We start from the raw sequence: 18,526 nt of genomic DNA on the forward strand, positions 1-18,526 counted from the left end.
TCTGACAGTAGAATCTATCTATAGCCATACAGTAACAACAAATTAACCTCCATCTGACATGAATGAAAACAGTTTCTAAGTGGTTATAGTTCCTAAAACAGAATCTATATGCAATAAATATAATTATTTCACCAAAATTGTTAGCACATGTTTTTCTCCTGCAGCAGACATGTTCGCTGTACCATCTTTGTTGTCTTGATATGTTCTTTAGTAGCCTGGGCTGTGCCTTCATCTTTGATTTAAATTTATCATGACACATTTTTAAACAATAGCAGGAAACCTCACTTATGCCTTTAATTATAAAATGGTGTTATAAAATTATATCCACATTTTACTTTTGGCAGTTGGCAATCCTCATTTAACATAAATAACCCTTCTTGGCCTCCGCAGTTCTCTTTGGTTGATTTCAATGCTTACTGTATGTAATTGATATAAAAACACAAGGTTTAGGAAGCAGTTATTGGAACTTGTTAAAAGAAGTAGTCAAGTTCATAAACGCAGTCATTTTGCTATGTTACATGCCAAGAGAATTAATAATGTACATTGGGGAATAAGGGAGAAATTCTGGCTTTTTAAAGCAAGACTGATGTAACTACAGTATTCCACTCCTATGTTAATTGTTTGGCTCTCAAACCCACGGCTTTGTTTCTCTTCCACCCACAGCTGCTTCCAATATTCCTCTGAAACACTGACACATCCATCCACACACATCCACATTATATGCAGACATTCATTTTTAACTCCACATATGCGCTAACACCAAAACAATTCTGTTGTTCTATATTAAAGAACAAGAGCAAATATGTTAACCTTGTGTATAAATAAAAGACAACCCCATCACAAGAGGCTGTTCACAGAAGGCTGAAGTTTAGCAATACTCGAGATGAAGCTACTTCAAGTCACTTCCCAAAGTGAATTCCCAAGCAGTTCACACGAAGGGGCTGGTTTGCAACTTGAGTTTGCACAAAGTCAGCTTTGTCTGTCCCCCTGTTGCACTGGGACATGAACATGCAAGAGTGTTACTCGTCTGCATGAGCAGTTAAGTAACTCCCACCCCGAATCCTCTGATGCACAATGGTCACACAAATGTATGAAGAGCCACCTGTACATAATGCAAAGATAGACTGTCCTTTGAAAAACTGAAGCTTAATATTAAAATGAAACACCTTAACTTGTATTTGACCATCATCTGGTGTCCTCGACATAAGAAGGACATGGAGCTGTTGGAGCAAGTCCAGAGGAGGCCACGAGGATGATCAGGGGCTGGAGCACCTCCTGTATGAAGACAGGCTGAGAAAGTTGGGGCTGTTCAGCCTGGAGAAGAGAAGCTGCGTGGAGACCTCAGAGCAGCTTCCAGTGTCTGAAGGGGGCTGCAAGGATGCTGGGGAGGGACTCTTCATTAGGGACTGTAGTGATAGGACAAGGGGTGATGGGTTCGAACTGAAACAGGGCAAGTTCAGGTTAGATCTAAGGAAGAAGTTCTTTACTGTGAGGGTGCTGAGGCACTGGAACAGGCTGCCCAGAAAAGAGGTAAATACTCCATCCCTGGCAGTGTTCAAGGCCAGGTTGGACAGAGCCTATCTAGACACGGTCTAGTGTGAGGTGTCCCTGCCCATGGCAGGGGGTTGGAACTGGATGATCTTAAGGTCCTTTCCAACCCGAACCATTCTGTGATTCTATGATTCTATGTTATTTTTAAGCTTTCATTTGGCTGGTTTATCTCACACCTCAAAAGAAAACCAGTTTAAGACACAAAAGGAGGACTTTGTGTTTTTGCATCAGGATCCATCACCTCAGATCACAACAGGGATGTGTCCTACTGACCGAGTCACCCAACAGGACACAGCCACAGCACAGGACCACGTTTGTGGACAGCCAGAGATCTGCGATGCCATGGATTGTCACTAACAAGTGCCAGATGTGGATGGTTGGAAGCAGAGGCAGCTGGGGAATTCAGAGGAAAGCTGAGAAGCTTAAAATGTATGTGCTGTCAGTAGTACGATGGGAGAGCAGGACAGAGGGGCCAGATGTGTGAGCCTCACACAGAAAGAGAAAGACTAGACAGACCTGCAAGACAAAGCCAAATGAAATCATTAAGCAAATGAATGTTTCAATTATGGGCCAGTACCTTGGGGTAAAGACCCGGCTTTATGAACATGGAAGGGATTTTTTCTGCTATTTTATACATCCAAACTGTAATGTAGTTAATATTTGCTTAGTCAGGAGTGTAAGAACCTATCATATATAAAGCAGTCTCTTTAAGCTGGATCAGGTATGAATATATCTCCTACCCATTTCCAGGGAACAGGGAGAACACACCAATACCATCAAAAATAAGTGCCTCTCATCTGTAACTTCCCACTTCCAACCTGTGCTGGAAGCAAGAACCAACCCGTGCCTTTGGCCCTCATTAAACCACTCAGCCAGGAAAGCTCGAGGACCCTGAGATTTCAAGAACTTCTTGCATTCTCCCTTCTTAACCATGCAAGGATGGACACGACTCAGTCTCTGTGACATAATAAAGTTCATTAAGTAAATCAACCTGAGGAGTTCTAATTCTTCCCCATCACTCAACTATAACACCCATTTCAACCTCTCAGAACTCATCCCTAATCAGCTGAGCCCTATTGACTTCAGCTGGGGCTCTGCCCAGGAGGGAGGTGCCACATCAGCCCTGCTACCTGTAGAACACAGGAGGCCCCAAAGCCAGTGGTTCCCACCATAAAACCAGCACAACAGCAGCTGCTGATTTTTGGTTTCAGGCTTGATTGCCCTCTTTCTTCCTGGGGCATTGCCTGGCTGGTGCAAGTGTTAAAACCAAACCTGAAGGAACAGTGCAAAGGGAACACGTTGCTTTTTCCTGCCTGCCAGGCCCTGAGGTTCAGCTGAGGAGGCCACACACCAACATGTCTTTCTCCCTCCCACAGATCTGATGGTGTTTCTGAATAAATAGGAAGCTGACCACCTCCCAGTGGAAGAAATCACTTCAGAGGACACTGAGACTCAGGGGACTTCATGTTTCCTAATGCAAACCTTCATTTTGCTATTTTTATTGGGAGGGGGTAGTGCTTCCTCCTCACACTTCCCACTGCTATTTGCAACGTTCATACTTTAACCTTATAATTAGGGATGGTCATATTTCGTGGAACCTGAGGTTTTGCAAACCTCTTGAACTCCTGTGGGGGGAGCAGGAAAAGGAAGCTACAAAGGATGAAGCTGACCACATCTTTCCTTTATAAGCCTCTGATATTCTTTTCCTCTGCAAAAGGAGATTCAGGCTTTTTCTTTTTAGCCATCGTGTTTTTCTGCTTAAAGACCTATCTCCAACAGTTGGTCTAGATATACTTTTGAGGCCAAGCCCCAGATTACTGCAAATGGTCACTGTCTGTGGTATCAGTGCTACCAGTCTGTACCAACAACCAGCCCGAGTGTGCCTGCCTCCTTCCTTGCAGGGAAAGGGGAAGATCAATCTCCACTGAGGAATTCACCCATCCTCCTGCAGATATCAACCAATACTACTACTTTTTAAAGAAAGCAAACAACTGGCTTTGGCAGGATTCAGGAGGCATCTGGCCACGAAATCCCAAAGGAGAACTAATCCATCAGAAAAGTATTCAGGCTCTTACATTCATTTAAAAGCAGATTCCATGCAAATAAATAAAAGGCATCACAGCAGAGAAACTCGGGCTTCCTGACTGAACCAACAACTGAAATCAAACCCCAAAGCCACATCCTCAGTTAATATAAATATGGTGCAACTGAAGCTGATAGAGCAAAGCCTGTCAAACACATCCCAGCCCCGCTGTAATCCTTTCTAACAGCACTGAGGCGGAATAACATTCCTAATGCACAAGAGATGGAAACAGCATTGCTCTGGTTGCATGCTTGGGATAGGAAGCCACAGCTTGGGGGTTGCAGGGGTATCAAGGCAGTTTTCATTCAAGTACTCATCAGGAACAAAGTAATGGATGATGGCAAGCATTACAAGTGCTGAAGGAGAAGCAGGACAAAGAGTATGGTCACTGGCTCACTATCAAACAGTTGAATCCTCCCTGTTGGCCCAACAGACTCAGAAGTCAAAAAACATTTCAACCAAAGTCAGCTTAAAACCTTCCTTCCCATCTTCACTTTAAAACTTTACAGTGAATTAAAGGATTGTTCTACTATAGTGAACATCAGAAACGTTTTTACAGTACTAAGTATTTAGCTTTCATATTACTTTTATTAAGCAAACAATTTAACAAAATTGAAGTGAATTCTCAAGAACCAAAAAAGCTAAATCTCTATTTTTACCCTCAGAGGGAGGTGGGATTTTGGGGGCTGGCTTGTTTGGCTTTGGCAAACAGGATATTTATGCCCTTCAAGAGTTCTCTAAATTATGGGGCTCACCTCCTACAGAAGACACTTGACTGGACCTAGAATCACAGAATGGTTTGGGTTGGAAAGGACCTTAAGATCATCCAGTTCCAACCCCCTGCCATGGGCAGGGACACCTCACACTAGACCATGTCGCTCAAAGCTCTGCCCAACCTGGCCTTGAACACTGCCAGGGATGGGGCATTCACCACTTCTTTGGGCATCCTGTTCCAGCGCCTCACCACCCTCACAGTAAAGAACTTCTTCCCTGTATCTAACCTGAACTTCCCCTGTTTCAGTTTGAACCCATCACCCCTTGTCCTATCACTACAGTTCCTGATGAAGAGTCCCTCTCCAGGTACATATGCTCTCAGTTCAGAGTACAGCTCATGACACATAAACAAGGACTGTTTTCCAGGTCCATCAACACCTCAGAGCACCCACCCTGTTGTGTATGTGACTTGCGGCTGCTCTGTGTCTGCAGGGACTCCCATTTCTCTAGTTGGCCCAATGAAGATTCCTTTATATTAACAGGTTGATTCCCAGCTCCCGCCTCCACACCTGATAACAGGGAATAGCTGAACAAACCCAGTTTTTCCCCCCAAGCTCTCTGAGCAGCATCAGCCCACTGCTGCCATCAAGAGATACCCTTGCACAGATTCACTTCTCCCAAAACCATCAGTTTTAATCCCTCCTTAATTTCATTTTCTGCCATGATGCCTTCTTATCCTTCACGTGCAGGTGGAAGTTTTGGTAGTAACAGATGTATAACATTTCCCTGGATTTCAATTCCTCCTGCTGATTGCTTACCCAACACATTTAATCTTTGCAGTACTGGTGCTAGTCAACAGCACTTCTACCAGCAATGCTTTACTGGCTGCAAACTGGCATGGCAAAAAGCACTCTGCCTCCAGGACCTGGGTGATAGTTCAGTTGCAATTTGGTTTCTAAAGTCTTAGAAGTTTTCGCTCTTCAACAAAAACAGGCTCTTTCGTGAGTGTAAAACATTGCCTAAGTATATCAAAACTCTACAAAACATCAGGCTAAACATCCACAGCAAATGCCAAGAGACAGCCTCTTGGAGAATTTATTGAACAACAATGTCCTCTGCTGGCAGGAACTAGGCTCAACTTGTAACGCTGAACTGCAGAATCTTCCCTGTGCTTCTGGGGACATCATCATGAACATGTCATTAAAGGTTTAGCAGGAAGGAGGGGAGATTGAGATGAGCTCTTAGGGGCAGAAGTTCTTCCCTGTGAGGGTGCTGAGGCGCTGGCACAGGGTGCCCAGAGAAGCTGTGGCTGCCCCATCCCTGGCAGTGTTCAAGGCCAGGCTGGACACAGGGGCTTGGAGCAACCTGCTCTAGTGGAAGGTGTCCCTGCCCGTGGCAGGGGGTTGGAACTGGGTGAGCTTTAAGCTCCCTTCCAACCCAAACCTGTCTGGGATTCATTCTATGATTCTGTGAAAATCAACACTAGGATAATTTCCACACTATTTGGGCAATCTTGTCTGGTTTACCTCAGATGAGGACAGAGGTCAGGGTATATTCAATGTCTAAAGCTCTGATGACAGAAAATAACATTGAATATGATCTAAGATTAGCCTATGTGACTTCAAGCCCCAGTGAATGGAGCAGCAACATGGAAATGGAATCCAAATTCTCCCCTCAGCCTTATTGCTTATCCTCCATGTGTCTTCAGCCAAATCAGGTGTCTTCCATCTATTCAGATTTTGAAAGCATCAGAACAGTGAAGACATCATTTGTCCAACTAGACCTTACCACAAAAAGGAGCTGAGGTGCTTTCAAGAGCACATAAGTGACACAGGAATCTGTGATTTACCTGTGTTAGACACTAATACAAAGAGTATTCAGGTTCCAAAAGAGACATACAGGCCCTTACCTGACCTGGGTGCTCCCAGGAGCTCCAGCAACCACCTAACTCCTGCTAATCCTCTTTAAACATAGTGCAGTTGACAACTGCTTTGTTGGGTTCCTCCATGTCCCTAAGTGCTGATTCTGAAGAGCTTATGTTTTGGTAACACTTCCCTAAATGCCTGCTCCAATTCTCATATAAAAACCAGTGTAGCTGAAACCCAAGTTTAGCTCTATTGCACCAGATTGCTGGAAAGAGAGGGGGGAAAAAACAGCCAAAGGGAAACTCTCCATTTTCATTCCCAGCAGGAGCTGCCCGACGTTCCTCAAACTCCTTCTATGCCTCATTGAGGCAGCTGCACAATCATACATGAATAACAGCTCATGAATTCCAAATTATCATCAAAACTAAGCATTGTTGTAGCTCTAGTTAGTTCTAGGATCTAACCATAACCCTAAAAGCACCTAATGCCCTGCTTTTCCCATTGACAGAGCTTGACATTGAAATTCAGGAAGGTAAACAAGAGTTATCCAATGTATCTAGAAAGACCAAGCAAACTTTTGGGCTCTTTCTCACATCCCTTGAGGTTCTGAGTTTAGTTGCTCTGTCCAGCTACACGATCTGGTCTAAGAAAAGCCATTACCTCTCCCAGTGAGCTTTGATTCCTTGATATCCTCAGAGTACTGCAGCTACAGCACCACTACAAGAGCTTCTCCAACTTTCTTCAGCAGCCAATGGAAGTTGTCAGTGGAAGAAACCTCCAACACCTGCAATGACTACCCTGTTGGTTAAGAAAGAAGCTGGGCTCAGGATAAGAGGATTGGGAATCAGAGCAACAGCTCAGAATTGGCAGGTTTTAAGTGTCACAATGACAGTATTTTGGCAAGGAATAGAGAAAGCTGCACTGTAAGGTTGCATGAGACAAGGTGGTCAAAATAAGTGAGCAAATTCCATCACAAAAGAAGTGGAATTACTCCTAATGATCCTTTAGCTTAGTCGCCAATCCTATTTATATGGTTGAAGGGACCATAAATATTTTTATCTGCACTCAGGACACAGAGAGTTTCCCAGTTTCTATATAAAGAAGTCATTTTGGGCAGATCAAAACCATAAAGGCCCAGGACTCCTGGATGACAGATGCCAGGATGTTAGTAACCATAAATGGTTTTCAAATATGGCCCCATCACCATCCCCCCACAGTAGCCCTTTCAAGTGGGAATTACAAATTGCTTACTTGGAGAGGAAATTTCAAACAGGCCACTTATCAAAAAGTGCCAAATAAACCTGTCATTGGGATAGAAGTTACAAACCATTCCTAAACTCTGCAGACATTTCCTGAGCCTGTGAACTCTGATCTTGGCTTCTAATAAACATGACATCAGCTCCCCAGCACTGCAGACACAAGACACATGACCCACCACTATGTTATCGCTTCCTCTGCAGTTCCTTGTAGGATCTGTTCTCAAGCACAGCATCAATGGGAGGCTTTCTGCCTATTGCAAAATTGGGTTTGGATCAGGTCCTTAAAGGGAGGTCAGAACATGGCATCAGTGAGCTGCAAATATTGTTGCAAGGATGCACTTACAAGCAATGCTGAATCTGAGACCTTTGAGGAGTTTTCCAGGTATTGAATTGGGAAGTGGGTTAAGACAAGACTCCTGTTGCTGTCAACTTATTAACTGCTAACCTCTCATCCTAGAAAAGGAACCGAGCCTTTACAATCTCTGATTAAACACATATACACTGAGTAACACATATGGCTACTGAGTAACCTTTCAAAGCATGTTAAGAATGATTACAATACGCTCGAAGATTTCAAATGCTGCAATGACAATCCCCTTCATTCCCAGAGAAATTCCAGGGAAGCATTACGACAGCTAAAGCTCCACAGTTTACTTTTTCCAGGAAGGCACTTCCTTTGCAACTAAGTTTTGGGTTTGAAATTAAAGTTGGAACAGTAGATTTAAATGGAAAGTTCCTGTTTATCTCTGGGCTGGAGACTTGACCAAGACCCTTCCCTGACACCAGACAAAATGGGCCATCGGCTCAATGCACTAAGATTCCAACAAGCACTGAACTAGGGCTTTTGGGACTTAAAAACCCTGTTATCAGAATCAGGTATTTGTAAAGATTATGGAATATTCACCTAGAAATGGAGCCTCTACTCCTGCCTAAAGGACCGATATTTCATTCATACTTGGATATTCCCAGAAGACTTCCAGATCAAACACAGGTCAGAGCTGGCAGAGTATAATACACAATGAGTTGTTAAAAAGCTTCATGATTAACACACGAAACTTGCTGGTAAAAACATCTCCAAAAGCCACCAAGAATCCACATGGATGGTAAGTTATAGTAGATGCAGAACTAGACAGCTGTCCATAGCCCTGGGGGGCATGACTGCCTGTTCTTCATGTCTGCTTTTTCCCTCTTCCATCCTCATCAGTTCAGAACCTGCAGGAAAGTCCTGTTGGTCTGTATGGGTCAGAAAGGAGAGCTCGCTGCTCCATAGTGTAAACTGACCACCAACATCTCCAGTCCAGTCTAAAGCAGCTGTACATCAGCAGCATCCCACCACAAAGGTGCTCAAGTCATAGTAGCTTTGGCACGTAGCTAGTGTGCCAGTTGTAACGCTAGAGTTTGACTCTTCTCATGCCATTCACTGGACATGAACAGGAGGCCACTCTGTCAAACAGATACACACAGAGACAAACGTATCTACCAGTGTCACAAGACTGAGCAGGTCCTTGGGAATCTGCAAAGCTCAAAGCCCCTCCATGCTCTGCTGTGGGGAAGGGGAAACTCCTCCTTGTTCCTGAAAGGGAGAAGAAATGTTCAGGTTTCAGGTTGGTGGATTTCACTCCAAGGACTATTCTTAGGAAAAGAAAAGAAACTCACAGAAGGCACGAGATCCCTGGCCTGTGTATGCTGCTGATCAAAAGAGATTGCTCAGTTTATATTATCTGATTATTTCGCCTTCTAATTGCAGAGCTGTAAAAAGACATGGATTGCCCTGGTAATAAAAAGGACCAGCAATTCTGTACCAACATCCTGGATCTGCAGCACTTGAGCAGAAATGCAAAGAACATTGAACTGGACTGCCAAGGAGTGAACTGCATGGGGAGGGAGCTGGCTGGAGTCAGTCAGAATAGCCAGGCAAAGCCGTGCTCTTCCTAAGGGAGCCAAGTGATCTTTAATGATCAGGAAAAATTTGGTGCTTTGGATTGAGTGACTCATGGAGCAATGCACCACCTCCTACCAACGTGCTGTGGCATTCATACCCAGAAGGAAGTGTGTCAGCTCCTGAGTCATGCAGCTCCGAAGGATTGGCTCTCGCCAATCTAAACACGAACTCTGCCCAGCCCTGTTCGGTCCTGACATTACCGTAGCCCAAGGTTAAGCTCATCTCCCAAGAGCTTGCTAAAATAAAAAGCTTTCTGGTTATAAACAAAGTATGACTTCCAAACCCAGGCTCCCAGGACCGTGCTTGAAAGCCCAGCAATTTCCCTGCACACGCATTTAGCCTTCTGACATCAAAGCGCCTCCAATACAACCTGCCGAAGGGACTGGAAGCAGAACGGATTGGCCACTTAGGAGCAAACTTTAATATAGGAGTGGGACTTGTGTTTTTACACTACTGACCTACATTTGCAATTCCCTGGAGGTAATTTTGCCCAGCCTATAAAAAGGAAGAGCTATAAAGGCAGCTATATTAAGTTGTTATGCAATAGAAAGCACAGCTGCGCTGAACAAAAACAGCCCAGGACAAGAGGAGCAAACAAAAGCCACGGAGTTCCGTGTAGGAAAAACTAATAGGTTTCAGCTAACAAAAGAAGAGACTTTTAATTAACTTGTTCTTATTGAGTGCAAAGATAATTAAATTACAGACACAACCACAGGAGTGTAATCAGTTTAGAAAAACCCACAGACCGACACAAAGGATTTTTCAAGATCCATCTATTAAAACCCAGCTTCACTTCAACTGCTTTTCTTAAACTCTTCCTTTGTTAGATGCATTCATGTGCTTTCTTTTAGAAGATTCTACCTCCAACTCACTTTAATCAAACCCTTGAAAGACTATCACAGCTTCTGATCCAATTCTTCTGATGTTTTGTGTTTTTAAGATTCTTTCTTTCTTCTCTTCATGCGATTACTCATGAATCTCACCTTCCACTTCATCGAGGTGTAGCTCCCTTTCAGGTGCACAGTAAAGGCTGACAATGACTTGCATGCAGCACAAGGGCTCCAAAGGACAAATAAAAAGCAAAGTGACAAATAAAATAATGACACTGGACAGAGCTACTTTGCTACAGCCAAAATATTGGGGTGGGATTTAATTTAGGGGAAGGTACAGCTCACAGCTTGAGAACTTCAAGGCTTGATAATGGGAGCTTTCCTAATTGCTTCAAAGAGAGTGTGTTTGTTAGGATGAGCATGTATCTGTGTGAAATCATGAGGGATCTGCACTGTTCAAACTGCAGTGTTCTTTAGCCAAAATCATAGCACACCTTTCCAGCGTCAGCCACAGCAAAAGTCACTCATGGTTTGATCCGTGAAGGTCCAGCAAAGAGTTTGTACCAAGCCAAAAAGCAAAGGAACACTTCAACAGGACCATTTATACCCATAAGTCAGGCTTAAAACTCAAGTGCTTTGCAAAACTAATCCAGAATACATAATCCTACCCTTAGGAAAAAAGGCTCCTGTTATGAGGAACTCAGGCAAGGAGAAGAGAATCCACTGATGACGTGCTCCTTGAGGTCTACCCAAACACATTACAAGTGCTCGGAGCAGACCTCCTCCAGGAACAGCCACAAAACCCCTGCACACACATGCCTAGTAGAGATGAGAAGACACAACACGAAGGAAGCATTTTCCACCTGAAGGGAATTGGCTGGAATAGCATTTGCAGGCTTGTAACACCCCAACCAGAGATAGGTACAACAAAAAACTCCTTTTCCCTTAATAAATTCCACCCTAAAGCATGAATGACATAGACCTGACACTACCACATTCTCAAGCTCTTCTGCTGTACAGTACACTGCAGTGGTCCTAATCCCAGACACCCTCACTGAAGAGTTATATCCCAGCACTTCCAGGCCTCTTATGGGGGTATGTTTTACACGAGCAACAAGTTCCACACTTTGGCTTAAGAGGTACTTTTTAAATAGACAATGCTCCAGACACACTTCAGAGCCAGGTGGGTTAAAAATATGTCTTTATAGACACATAAAAATTAGAACTACAGAAGAAGCTGCATGGCTTCTACTATTTGCTTTTCTCTAAATAATGAAAGAGTATATTAAAAAATATCATCACTTTTTTAATTAAATAACACTTCAGTGGAAGATCTTTTCTCCCAAGTATCACCTTTATACTTTAAAAAGCCCAACACAGGTCGCTCATACTATGTCATGAACATGCAATAACCAGTGTTTATCAAACCCTGAATGTGATGCCAAGCACACTTATCATGGCAGAAACCTTCAGTGCTTGCTGGGCTCAAACCAGCGGTAACCTGGAAAGAAACAGAAATTGCACTCCTTGATGTGGGGACAGAGATACCATCATGGATCTCACTTCTGTACCACAATGCAAGTGCAAGGAGGAAACTCAGGCAGGAAAAGCAAGCTTTCCTCAGAGCCCTATCAGAAGCGTGTTGTCTGCCCTAAGCATTAATCATGCAGATGTGTACATAAGGTGGTTTTACTCGTGTGTATCCTGCCCACCCCTCGCATGAGGTGGCACGGCACATGCTACCATCAGCTAACACGCTTGAGGCCACCAGATGTCCCCTTCCTCTGCTCCAGTTGTATTCAGTTATATCCATGTTGTGATGGTCCCTGTTAACAAGGCTGCAGTGGCATCTACTGGTCACAGCCCGGCGAGGCAGGCAGCAGCTATGTCAGCTCCCAAGGTTTCTCCCATAGAATCAACTAGGTTGGAAAAGACCTTTAAGATCATCAACGACAGAAGAGCTTTTCCAGGCTTTTTGCACTCCTATTATTTTTTCCTCTGCTGCTATAGCCTCCTATTATCATTTATTCTTGTTGCTGTTATGCTGCTTTGAAGATGTTACAGCAGTGGATATTACAGCTTCTTGTCATCAAGGAACAGACAAAGAAAAGCCTTAGGATGTGAATGCAGCACTTCAACCAACCCACAGTGAGCCTGTATCCATCCGTAGCACAGCAAAAATCAGTGCCATTTTATGCCTGCCTTAGCAGGGCTGCTGAGAAAGCCTACAAGGCCATTTCCAGCCACTGAGCCACATTTGGCCCTCCCTGATACTTGTGTTTACCGTATCTTGCAATGTTTTTATTCCTTCAGGTCCTCAAAGATCTGCATGAATGAGAGACAGGATGTGATTCAGTTACAGGTAGAGAGAAAAAAAAGCTGAACTCAGGCTGGTGTGAACGATTAAATGAGATTTGTGGACATGTGTGTCAGTACAAGAGTTTGCCATTAGGGAGTTGCTCTTATCAGTGCTCAGTTCTAAGTGCAAAGCAAAGCTAAGCATTGTACTATAGCTCTCAGTCTGTGGAAATTCAAGTATCCAACACTTGATCTTACAAAGAAATCAGAGTTTTCATCTGTCACAGGGATAAAATAACAACTGGTCCAACCACAAGTGCAAGCACAGGCAAGAAGCACAACATTGGGTCAGGGCCAGAAAACAAGAGATGCAAATAACACCTCTATTATGACAACTGCTGGTTTAGTCATCTTCAGAGATGACTCCTTTGTAAAGAAATACTTAAAGCAGTACTTCAAGGCTTGAAAACTTCTCCAGTTTTTAGAGAGCTGTGCCTTGGTGAGGTTTTTCTTCTTAAATTAGTATTTAAATAAGCAATACAGTATTCCCTATTCTGTTTGGAACACGCTTGAATCATACTTTCACATTTTCTCCACTGTTCTCAGGGTCTAGCCCTGCTCTCTGAGGTGAAGCTCTGAGAAACATGAATTAACATGAGGGTAATGATATAATCCTAAAAGCTGATAATCCACCAAGAGGCTGGTGGAGAGGGGGGAAAGAAAGAAAGAAAACCCAAGGAGAAAACCTACCCTTAGGCACATGAATCTGCACATGATTTTTCAGAGTGGTACCTATGCTACATCTTCCACTGGTCACAGCCCTTGTGGGGAACTCCAGATGCTGCTCAGCCCTTTGGAAAATGCTGACACTGATTTAGATGCCAGAATAGAGACAGGGAAGTCTTATTTAAAGCTTCTATTTTTAAGAGGTTGGGCGTAGCATTTGAGTTGTATGTTTGGGTGGGAAAACCAAGTTTAACAACACAGTATTCACACTGCTTTCATCAGAACTTAATCATTCAGGATTGTTGCACAACCCACTTCCACAGAAGCATCATTTAAAATACAAGTCTGATAATGAATTGCTTCATAGGGAGATGCAGCCGTCTGCTCCACACCATGTTGCATGGACCAGGAAAGACCTCTTCAGATCTTCTAATGGAGGCCCACAAGGCTAATCCCACCCATTATGTGGCCCCCTCAGAGGCAGAGTTGTTGCAGCTTTGCTCTCTCCAGGGCTGGAAATGGCCAGAAGCAGCCCACAAGGCAGGAGCTCCCTGGAAGCCAGCACAGATCCCACCACCACAAGCCCTCTGTGAGCCTCAGGGCTGTAACACCCAAACAGAGCCCTGGGGCAGCAGCACTTGGCTCCCACCACCCTGACCCAGAGCTGGGGCTCTGCAAGACCTCCCAGACTGAATGGGGGAACACCTCTCCAACCCTGCCTGAACTGCCTGTGGCTCAGAAACACCCCATTTACAACTGAACCCCTTTGCAACCTCCAGGCATTCTTTTACCCTGCAAGGTTCTCCTCTTGCAGCTCCAGGCTCCTTGGGGCAAGACTGTCTTTAGTCAAGCTGCACAGACACGTAACTTTCAGTTTCATTTAGATCTTGTAAGTACAGCTGTAATATTTAAAGTGTCTAAAAAGGATGAAGAATGACTCGGGTTAGTGTTAATATGAACAGTTTTAAACTGAAGAGGTCAAACAAAGGTGAGTCTATTTATCTTAAAAGCTTCCATCAAACAGCCTCAATCCAGCTTCAGATAATATCTCGGAATGTCACTCCAACTGAGAAATAGTATCCTAAGGAAAACAGTTATAGTAAGAGCATGCAATCAAACAATTATTTTGAAGGCAGCCTTTTGCATTCCAGTTTTAGAAGGAATACTATCAAATCCTCTTTGCCTTCGGGACCTTTTCTTCACCTGTTCCAACAGCTAAGAATACAAATGCAAGACATCCTCATCAGGCATGATCCAGTGCACATTATAACATTAACAGACTAAAAGATTCACAGACATAGTGATAATACTCTATAGCTTTACTCACCCAACATCTCAGAATTATGTTTTTGAAACATAAAGGAACAGCACTATTAAAGCTTGCAGGATGGAGAAGAGAGGCTCAGTTACTTGGTAAGCAGCAGGCTCCAGATCAGCACACGTAAACCAAACCCACACACAGTTCTACAGGACACTGCCACTTTTTATTGCTAAGAACTCATCCTATTACCAAAAGGCTGCTCCAAATAAAAGGTGTTATAGTTTTATGCACTGCTAATACTTCAGCTTTTGTAGTAGTACGATGTAGTAGTATGATGTGCATGGCCTTCCAGCTAAAGCTCCAGCCTTGACAGCAGGGTTTTAGCCTTAGTTCCACTTTCTGAAAGGTGTGTAACTTTGCACAGACCTGTAGCCACTCCAGTCCTCCTATTTCCTATTTGCAGAATAAGAACTGCTACTTGTTTCCTCACACCCACAACAAAGCTGTCATGAACATGTTAAAGTTTGACTTGGGATATACCAGAAACACAACACGAGTGCAGAGTAAATCCACGGGCCAACTTTTTATATAACACTATATCTTGTAGCCTGTAACTTGTAATGTACACAGTTAAGGCATAATAACTTCTAACTCGTAACTTTTACAACTCCCCAGCAGGTATCAGATTCTAAGGGTGGAGAAGGAAAAGGTGCTTCTTTAATTCACCATGCAGATACATTTTTAAAGGGTAGAATCTTCAAAGCTGGTCAACATTCGCTCCCTTGGGACCACCTCCCCGTGGCCCTGACTTGACGGGAGCACAGAAAAGGTAACACCAAGAATCACATTTGACAACCAAGCCACTAGTTGGGGGTTTTTTTATAGCCTGAAGAGTCCAAATCACCATTTTTTGCTCTGTGTGGCAATCAGTGGACTGAAGGAAGGTAAAAGGCTGAACGGTAGGATGAGTTTATCCTTGGTCATGAAGGAGTAATTCTAGTTACAACTAAAGCTTTGCAGAGCGTCACTGCTTCAGTGACAGAGGTCTGAGTCATTGTCCTGGGTTCAGCTATAGCAGTCATTTTTCTCCTTCTGAGTTACCGGCTGGGCTCAAACCACGACAGTCATTAAGCCAGCTGTCTGGGTCACATAGGCATTGATGTGGTCCATTTCAGGGATCATTGCCCTTGGTTTGCTCTGCGTAACAAGACCCCTCCCACTCGCCCTTCTCTGTTCCTCATATCAAAGGAGTTTCTGATAACAGCATTAAATGACTCAGCCTTTGCACTAGACACGGCACTGTTTCATCATGAGCTGCTTTTCAAGCATGAGACAGCCAGTGACAGAAGATTGACTTTCAAAACCCTTCAGAAGCACCTTGCCCAAAGGGTAGGCAGACTCTTCGCAAGCTTGACTCAGAATGGATCATGGCTGTCTGCTCTGCACCCAGGCACATCAACCTCTGACCCCAGTTCAGACCTGCAAGAGAAGCTCGAACTCTCCTAAACCAAGAATAAAATAGAGGGATTTATTTTTCCTCTTAATCCAAATACCACTTGCTTACCCCTCTATAATCTCTTCACGTACTTCATGTACATGTATGCCAGTTATCTTGCAAAGGGTGACATTTTCAGTTGTTCTGTTGCACTTATACAAGGTATTTCTTTCTTATTTCATAGAATCTCAGACTGATTTGGGTTGGAAGGGACCTTAAAGCTCACCCAGTTCCAACCCCCTGCCATGGGCAGGGACACCTTCCACTAGAGCAGGTTGCTCCAAGCCCCTGTGTCCAACCTGGCCTTGAACACTGCCAGGGATGGGGCAGCCACAGCTTCTCTGGGCACCCTGTGCCAGCGCCTCAGCACCCTCACAGGAAGAATTTCTCCCTAATGTCTAACCTAAATTTCCTCTGTCAGCTTAAAGACATCCCCCTTTGCCCTGTCTTCTGCCAGAATTTCAGGATTTATGGCTACTGGCTTCATCAACTGGCAACATAGCTAAGGGATATCAAAAGCCAAAGTATTACCACCTTTCTCATCATAGCCATTTATTACAGAGTAGCTTTTAAACACAGAGACCTACAGATCAACTGTGGTAAAGATCAGCTTTTCCCAACAACTTTGTGAGCATTGCCTGGTACTCATTCCAGGGCCTGCATTGACTGGGGTTTTTGTTAGTAATGAGGGAATACAAGAGATCCATGTGCTACTGCTTCACCCAGAGCAAGTGAAAACCATTTTTATGCAGCACAACAAAACATATCTGCCTGCCTGGTGTGTCTCAAAGGCAAGCTCCAGGAGTCTCATTACAAAACAATGCAAGCTCTCCACAGGGAGAGGTGGCACCACTCTTACATTCGAGTGAAGAACTAGTCTCCAATCATCAGCTATGAGACAGGGGGCACGACACCGACATTCTCTTAGCTTTATCACAGTCTTCACCTGGAATCTAAGCCAAGATACTCAGGAGAGCAACAACAGTTTCTTGCCTTCAAGGCTTTAATAAATTCACAGATGCCAGAAAGAGATGCCCCTGCAAGTAAGTATTTTACAAACATCTTTATGTAACTTTTACCGCAAAGGCTACACTCAGAGCTCACCTCCTGCCCTCCAAACTCATGAGTAGTTACTCGGAAAAGCTGAAGTGAGTAAGTGCCTGAAGAAACTTGGGGGAAACACAGCCCTTACCACAAGCTGATGCTGTCTCCCACCCCTCCCTTCTTTCTGTTCTGGATCTGCTTTTGACACAGCCTGACACACCCCAAGTGGGAAAGTCTGCTTATGGAGAAAAAGAAATATTATGTCTACTACACAGAGGATGAGAAGAGAATCTATGTAAAGCAGGTTAGATAGGAATGGGAATTAGGGAAACAGATGCATCTGTGAACTGAAGTGACCCCAACAGCATTTGAAGTTTAATACTGAGCAAATTCTTTTCCCCATAGTTAAGGTAAGATCGTAACAGATATACAGAGGCCTACCAAGAAGAGAAGACACTTTCTCCAGACCCCATGTTTGTTAATAGTAACATAAACACAAGAAACAATAAAGCCTCACATGCCCTTTGGTGATAACGTAAAACAGTAGCATAGTCCAAGTACAGAGGAGCTACAGAAAGTGTATTAGAAGAATAAGTCTTTTACCAAAAAATGATTATTTTATTATTCTGCCTCTGTCATGTTACATTTCCATGCTCTCAAAATATACATTTATCTACTAAGAGTCTCCTGGCTATAGGCAGTTAGAACACCCTACAGGAAAAGGAATCAAACTCTAAACAGGTCATGTGCAGTCTTCACTAACTCCAAGAATGAAGTCACGCGTTATATCTACATCCCATTAGCCTCATTCTTCACTAGAGGAGGGGTTTAGCTTAAAAACTGATTGAGAAGGTGCAAATAGAGGTTTTCTGTCCTTTTCCATAGGAATTCTGGCAGAGAAAAGTTGTTGCTCAATCACAGTTCTCCCCACTCACCATGTCAAGCGGTAGGAGAATTACAGGTCTCCAAATGTGATTTCCTCTACCTCCTGTGAGCATGCTGCCTCCAAAACAGACTTTAACTTTGCACCTCCTCAGAAGTAAACCATCACTGCCTCTAATGCTGTGGGTATGGTTAATGCTGATTGAAAATCCACCCAGTTCCTGACACCTACACCTTGTAACAGTTTATGCTAGATTCAAGAAGAACTTACCCAAGCTTCTTCTGGCTTTTTTTCACATCTTTTCCTCTTCATCCAGCTCCTCCAGCACACAGCAAGTGCATCTCCCACCCAAAAGGATCTGGCACATGGGTCGCAGAGAGTTTTCTCCAGCAGTCCCAGAGCAGTGCAGGAGGAACACGTGCCATAGCCCTCCTGGCACAGCACAACAAGGTTGGCATCAACCTCCACAGTCTCTTCCCTCAAGTTGATTATTCACAGGCAACTGGGGGAAAAAACAACAACAAAACAGTGCTTGCACTTGGAAGAGGTCAAGACTTGGACCAACCTGGAGATGA

The 18,526-nt window shown here is 43.9% G+C and overlaps 1 long non-coding RNA gene across 1 annotated transcript in view; it reads right to left on the bottom strand.

Annotated features, from left to right (window-relative positions):
- Window positions 1–18,058: 18,058 nt before the first annotated feature.
- The window catches only part of LOC115609848, a 40,861-nt gene continuing 40,393 nt past the window's right edge, over window positions 18,059–18,526 (bottom strand). Inside the window, exon 3 of the long non-coding RNA XR_003992010.1 lies at window positions 18,059–18,453. This is a non-coding gene — a long non-coding RNA (uncharacterized LOC115609848). The remainder of the gene's footprint in view (window positions 18,454–18,526) is intronic.

This window comes from Strigops habroptila, chromosome 6 (assembly GCF_004027225.2).
Source record: "Strigops habroptila isolate Jane chromosome 6, bStrHab1.2.pri, whole genome shotgun sequence".
In the NCBI taxonomy this organism is placed as follows: Eukaryota; Metazoa; Chordata; class Aves; order Psittaciformes; family Psittacidae; genus Strigops; species Strigops habroptila.